At 36.6% G+C, this 7,318-nt stretch overlaps 1 long non-coding RNA gene across 1 annotated transcript; it reads left to right on the forward strand.

Moving 5' to 3' along the window:
* The first annotated feature begins 13 nt into the window (after positions 1–13).
* On the forward strand, positions 14–6,482 carry LOC132519838 (uncharacterized). The gene is made up of 2 exons (XR_009540316.1): positions 14–4,563; positions 5,346–6,482. It is a non-coding gene; the product is annotated as an uncharacterized LOC132519838 (long non-coding RNA).
* The last annotated feature ends 836 nt before the right edge of the window (positions 6,483–7,318 follow it).

Consider the following 7,318-nt stretch of genomic DNA (forward strand, 5'->3'; position numbering starts at 1 on the left):
AAGAATGTTTCAGTTATAGGAGTGAATTTGCACACAAAATATTTTAGGCACTTTTTAACGTTCTCACTGGTGGGAATTTTAACTTTTAGGATTTGTTGGAACCTTTTTATTATCCCCACAATTTCAATGCTTCTTTTAGTCAGAAATGATTCAGGGTTATTTGAGGAAAAAAAAAAAAAAAAAAACAACCCATCGTGCCTTGATTTTGATTCAGGTGATAACTCACCATCTTGAGCTCATCGTCTGGTTTCAGTAGCAGTTTTGAAATCTTGGTACATTTTTAATAGCATGTGGGTGTCAGTGCCATTAAGTTTCTAATGAAGACTGCTTTGAGTCTCTTGGTTTAGAGGTACAAATAATTTCAAAATAAAAGATGACATCCTAATGATACATCAGAGTTACTAATGTGATCACAAAGTTGTTTTGCTAAATCATCATTTTCCTTAAAGCTATGTAGTCATTTAGTAATTACCAGTAAATATTTGCTCAATGTGATCTTAAAATCCTGTGAAGAAAAAAGAAGGGGTAGGAATTGGCTTTGCCTTCACTACAGCAGTAGAATATTGTAGCTCACATGCTTCATAAACATGAACTAAGATTTCATTTGTTAATACATTCTAAAGGTAGTAAGTTCCAACCAGAATTACGTACATTAAAAAAAAAAGCATTTTATAGATTTTATGGTACTAGTAATTAAATTTATAACTACAGAACAAAGGAAAATTAATGGGAAAAAATCTTATTAGAATATCAAAAATTATTACTGAGGAAAGGGAAGACAGCAAGCTATAATAAATCAAAATTGACCTTAAAAGAAAATGTGTAACAGAATTGAGGTTGTTAAATAGAAAAGATTTCAGCAATGAAAATAATCTAGTACAGAATTGCTAGATAAAGGAGTCAGGGGAACTCTCAGTCAGTTCTTAAGACTTTTCTGTTCTCAGCTTTGCTATCATCCTTAAGGGGTATACTTTGTCTTTCTGTAGAAAACCATGCCTGGCCACACATAAACTAGAAAATTAATGTTGAAAACAACCAAAGAGACTTGGTACCTACCCTTCTACAAAAGAAGTGTTACTAGATGCCAATCAGTAATTAACATATCAAGGAGCTCCTCTTCTAGCTAAATGATCATGACTTTCTCATGAATGTCAAGAATAAATGTCGGAATATCTGTGTACTTGAGCATATGTACACGTGGACAACATTGATGTTGTAGAGTATGGCAACAGTATTTTTTTCCCCTTTCAGATTGCCTTTCTTAACCTTATCATGCCATTCCATATATATCTGAGTTGTGCCTCATTTATTTATTGGCAATATGTAGTGATACAGATTTAGCAAACAAAAGATATGATGAACTATTATATTAAGGTTTATTTTCTAAGTCCCATATGTAAAAAGAAAGATGGTGAACCGTGAGTACTGTGTACTTAGGTTAACACAAGCAAAGTATAAGACAAGCCACAACGTAAATCTGTAGACTGTTTATGCACATTCTCCTCCACCAGTCCCTTCAAGCATTTTTTCATCCTCACAAATATTTGGGAAAGAAAATTAGACAAGATTTTGCTTTATAATTCCTGCTGTTCCTCACAGCTCATTTTTTTCCTGCTTAGAATTGGTTGCTACACTTAAAGGAGCAGCTTTTCTTTTGCTGTCAGAATGAAGTGTTGGATCAGAAGAGCTAGTAACTGCCTCTCAGCTCCTCCTTTAACTTGGTTTCCTCCTGCTTCCCTGGAACTTGGGCTGCAGAGCAGTCCCTGTCCCCTCCTCCGTGCATTGAGACTTGAGCATTCTGATGAAGATTCAGCAGTGGCCTGTTCTTCATTCATTTCTGTAGCCAAAGTTGTTCATTAAAATCCAAATCTAAGTCATGAAAAAATACCAAATAAGAACACCTTTCAACTACTTAAAAATCTTATCTTCCCTCTGCTTTACTCTCATAGATCCTCGGTTTTTCTTAAAAAACACTTGATTCTGGGTGGCAGTCATTAGGTGTTACCTTCTTTGGACTGCTGTGGCACTGGGTGAGTCACTGTTGTTCTCACAGCTACCAGTGAGGACTGTAAGGGTTCATGAAGTTGCTGCCACGACTGGCGTCAGACCAGAACCAAGACACTCAAAAGCACTTCAGTTTTTGAGTGAAAATATTGGGAGAAAAGCAAATACGGGGGAAGATGGGGGCAGCATGTGAGTAAATACTACAATTCAGTCTCCCAACTCCGTCCCAGGTTGAGGGGGTAATTTGAGTCCTGTGCTCTGCTTTGTCACGTAAATCTGGTTTAGGAATGTACTAGTAATAAAAGGATGCCAGTGACTTTGAACAGTTTGTTGTAGAATTCTCAGTGTAGATTCGTGAAAGTGTTGTAATTCTTCAGAAGTGCTTGGGTTGTTGGTCATTGCCTTAAAGCGGTCTGCTTGCAGTTAGTTAAGGGCACTGCTTGTTGAAGGGAGATGAGCCCTTGTTCAAGAAGCCTTAGGAAGGGGCCCCTTAAAATAGAACTCTATTTGCCGGCTCTACACAGACAGGTGAAAATTATTTTAAACTGGAAGTTACTCAACGTGTTTTAAGATGTCTCCACGACATTGAGGTAGCCTTTTTTTTTTTTTTAAAGTGGACTGCAAATAGCATTTTGCTCTGGTATTGCTCATTTCTACTTTTTTTCTTTTCCTATATTTCTCTGGTAATTGAAAGTTTGTTGACGAACATTTGTGTAAAACTCATTCAAGTCTATAACCTTTCCAATGTCTGTGACCCTGTTCTTAGTCCCTCGGGAGTCAGTGTTGGAAGGTATAAACACTGGATATTATTATTGCTGAGTGAGTCTAGCCAGGAATAAGCTGATTGGAATTTTTAAACAGAGGAAAAGAAACAGCACAAAGGCACTTGCCATTTTATAGTGATTGGAGGAAAAGAGTCTTTTGTTTGGGGTGGGTGAGCGTTCTTCCAAAAGGAGCTTCTGAAGTAATTGCAAAGGAAAAGAGTTGACTATTTTTATAGCATATTTAATATATTTGTATATAACTATGAATATAATAGGAACCCTTCACATGCCTCCCCCCTTTTCTAATTTACTTCCCCTTTTGCCATAGCTCTAGCTTAGCCTCATCCGCATGGGTAACGTGCCTATTGTCAGCCTACCAAGAGATAGTGCTGCTGCTTTCTGAGACAGGTGAGAAGACCCAACTCTCATGCCTGGGGATCCTTTATATAGGAATAGCACACACTTCGCAGACAACACACCACAGTCTAAAAGCATCATTTTGAAAGGTAACAAGCACTTTATTGCAATTACTCATTTTGATAAAGTTTATTATCTTAGATACTACCATTTCTAAAGGATCCCCGAATCATCACTTAGGTGAAATTTTTAAATGACACATTTCTGAGAAATGTTTAGATCCAGTGAACCATAGTAGGTTTATGGGAGTGATTTCATGGTAGCCAAATGAACTTTGACTTTTGTTTTGAATGTGGTGGAGTCAAGAGACTGTGGATGCCTAGCTCCATTTAGACACTATTGTAAACCTATCTTGCCTAATGTGTGGACACCAAAAGAGACCAATGAGCCTGTTTATTTTCAGAGGTCTAGGAGAATTGCATCAGTGTGAATAGATGTATAGAACTAACCTAAAAGTGATTGGTAGTCATATTTTAGAATACAGTAATTTCAAGAATTATTCTGGGTGTTTTAAATGTGCTCTGAAATGTTGGCATGTCATTTCAGTGTTTCCATTTGAATTGCTCTTGTAATATTTTTGCACAGAAAGGACTGAGAAAGACTACTTTGGTTGAAGAAAAGGAAAAATAATAATAATTTGGTCATATTTTAATGTCTCCTGTGGAAACACTGGGGATGAATTTTGTTGGTACAGTTATTAATTCAGGATGTTTGAAACAGTATTGAACAGCTCACAAGAAACTAAGCAAACGTGGATATTAAAAATTAAAACTTTCTTTCCATGTGACTGTTTTGCATACTTTTTCCCCATGTCATAATTTAACACTACATTCCTTGTTTTTGTTAAATAAAATAATACTTTGCAGGTTCTGTTTTTGAGTATTTAACAATATTTTGTAAGCTGCCTGAGTTTTCCTAGGGAAACGTTCTTTAGTGAAATAGTTTATGAAGAGGTATTAAGTGAAAGTCCATCACCACCACCAGCAAATACTGAGGTGCTGCATTAAGTGACAATCAAAATAGTATTTATGGGAGAATTTAGAAAGTGGTTTTTAAAGAAGCAATTGCTTTGAAAGCAGTTCTCTGGGTTTCTTGAATAAAAATGGCTAAATGTATTTATTTATATTTTTAAATATCTTTGTGTTCTGTTTTCTCATCAGAGTGATTTCACAGCGTATTTAATTGTGGTTTGTTTTGTTTTGCCTTGTAATCTTCTATGTGGAGGACTGGCTCTTCCCATCTGGGGTGCAGTCCTTAGCCCTCGCGACGCCTCTTCATGGCGATTGGAACCTGTTCCACTTCAGGACAGCAGTGGAGCCCCAGTCCAGATGCCCCTGTGCTTCCCTGCTGTTCTCAACTTAGATAGGAAACAGTAAAGGTAACTCCTTTCAAATCTGCTTCATATAGCTCCAAGTTTTTTCTAGTTTCACTTGCTGCCTTTTCTATTTTATGGGCACTTTTAATATGATAACTTCCCCAACACAGCCAAATGCCAGTATGACAGAACCCAAAACACGCGCTGCCTGTTTGGGAAAATGTTATTAAAACGGTCAGCATCTTCTAATGGCCGTCACTATCATATCCATATTAAAATCCATCTAAAGTCCTTAAATATAGGTGGAATACTGCAAACTCTTCTACAGAAAACATTTGCTGTGTTTATATAGTGTAGTGTTGCTTGGTCCTTTAAAAACAAAGCCACACCAAACCTCCATACACAGCATTGTCCAATAAAGCAGTGTTTCAACATTTGAGGCCTAGAAATTTGAGGATACTTCTTGCTGGTCTGTATTGGAACAGAATTCCCCACCTTAGGGCTCCCAGAGTAGTTCTTGAGTCCCACAGCCCAGGTCCAGAGCACGCTCTAGCTTTTGGGATCCCTTAGAGAATGGTAATTAAAGGAGGTCAACCACCAGTTGGATTTAATGATATAAAAAATGTTTCTTGACTCTAAGGGTTAAATTGGAGACACGATGTCTTTAAATGTATGCTTTTTAGTTTCTGAGGAAACAAACGGTGACATTGCTTTAAAAACTACATTCAGATGTTTTATGATGTGTATTTTGAGTTGGCCTATACTGGTACAGATTCACTGCTGGCAATGGTTGTACCAATACTAAAGAGTTCAAATGTTAGGAAAGCTCTGTTATCTATCTTCAGATTGATGTATTATGTAACCGGACAATCACCATCAAGCAAAAAGAAGAGGAATCCTTTTCCTTTATAGATGTCAGCCAGAGCAGCTGTAATTTAGATCATCCTAGAATTACTCTGAAGTCTGTTTTATCATATGGTGTAAGTCGGGGAGGGTGCTCAGTATGGCACTTGCACATTCATTCTATGTAAAGACTGAAGCCCAAAGACGAGTTAAATTCAGTGCTGTATTGAAACCAGTCAGTGCAAAAAAAAAAAAAAGTTTTATCTCTGTAAATTTTTAATTGTTAATTTAACATCAGTTGGTAATTGTAAAAACACACACCAAATTCTTTCTAATGTTCTGTGTGGTTCTTAGTGTACTACTCTTGACATTGATGTGTCCTTACTGCTTGGTTCTTGGTTTTAAATTAAAATTAGATATAGCCTGTCATTCTTCCTTCTGAAAGGGTGGAGCTATAAATGGCTAAGAATACCTTTTTTTTCCTAAAGCAAACATTTCATTGAAATCCAGATTGATTTACAAAAACAAGACTGACATTTTCCAAGTAATAACTTCAGCCCAAATCCTAAATTACACAGAAGCACAATGGGATAATGAATGGTTTCAACGGTGCTATAATAGGTTCTCTGCTGATTTTCATGAGCTATGTTTGGAAATTCAATATTATATAAAATGCGGATCATTTTGTTACTTATTTAAATATTGCCATTTTAATTTGGTGTTACAATTGGTCACACTTGTTTCTCAGAGCTGTCCTTTGAGAACAGGTAAAGTGTTATTAGCCTACCTCCACTCAGGCCTCTTGCTGTATAATCATTTTTCCAGGTTATGATGTGCACAGTTTTTAAAAACTATATGTACTATTATAATGCTCTTTCCCATACTCTTGTATTCAGAACCTAAAATTATAGCAAAAGAGCCAAGCAGTAGCATTGAGTTTTTTTTTATAAATGTAAAATTAATTAGATTCAGACTTTGTTTCCTTATTCAGTTTTAAAAATAAAAATACCTCAGTGCTGTTTTCCAGTATCACCTGCATTTCTCAAAGAAATAACACCTGCTTTATGTGGCACATAACTTGTAAGAATCACATTATTTTGGATTTTAAAGAATATTAAATATTTTAAAAGCACTACCAATGACATTTTTTCCTCTCTTTTATTCAGCAATGGAGTGTAACTGCATTAGCAATTTTTACCTTGTAGCTAAGGTCTGAGCTGCCAAATTCTCTGAGTAGTTGTGTCCTGTTACAAGATTGTGGTGCCTCAGAAAGCTTCGCTGTTATTCGCCGTTAAGCTGGTGCTGGGACCAGGCGGCCTGCACTTCCAGGTGTGGGCTATGATGGTACCAGCTACTTTCTAACAAGGAAGTATCCTTTCTATTCTTGGAAAAGAAATAATGCAATTCCTCACTTATTCTGTTTGTAATAATCTAAGGCAGTATTAGGGGTATTTAACTCCAGAGAATTCTGGTGTAGTTTCAGGATTTAACCTGAGATTTCTTTGAAGTACTTTATCTTAACTCATGGACATTGTGGTTTCTTTACGCTGTAACACACACTTTTCATGGTAGAGAACTCCTTAAAATTTTCTAAAAATGACTTTTTCAGAAATATGTGAACTGCTGCTTTTTAACTGACACTTTTAGATCTCCTCACAGTAATGGTTACTACTGCACAATGACTGCTGTATTGAGAATGCTGGGTGATTAACGAGATTATTTCACAATCTGTTCAAGTTACAAATGACTGTACATTGTGAACTTTGTAGTAGCTCAGTAAACCTGACTTGCTCTGGGTCTGCTATTACTTCACACAAGGAACATGTGGGAGTTTCTATAGAACAACTGTCCCTTCAGGTCTCTAGAGGCTTCTGATGGCAGTGTTATTGCATATGGTAACAGAGCCTATGAGGCTGGGAGAAAACAGTTATGCTGCTTGGACGGAACAGTTAGTACTCAAGTTAGAAGAGACTTA

This window comes from Lagenorhynchus albirostris, chromosome 4, assembly GCF_949774975.1.
Source record: "Lagenorhynchus albirostris chromosome 4, mLagAlb1.1, whole genome shotgun sequence".
Lineage (NCBI taxonomy): Eukaryota > Metazoa > Chordata > Mammalia > Artiodactyla > Delphinidae > Lagenorhynchus > Lagenorhynchus albirostris.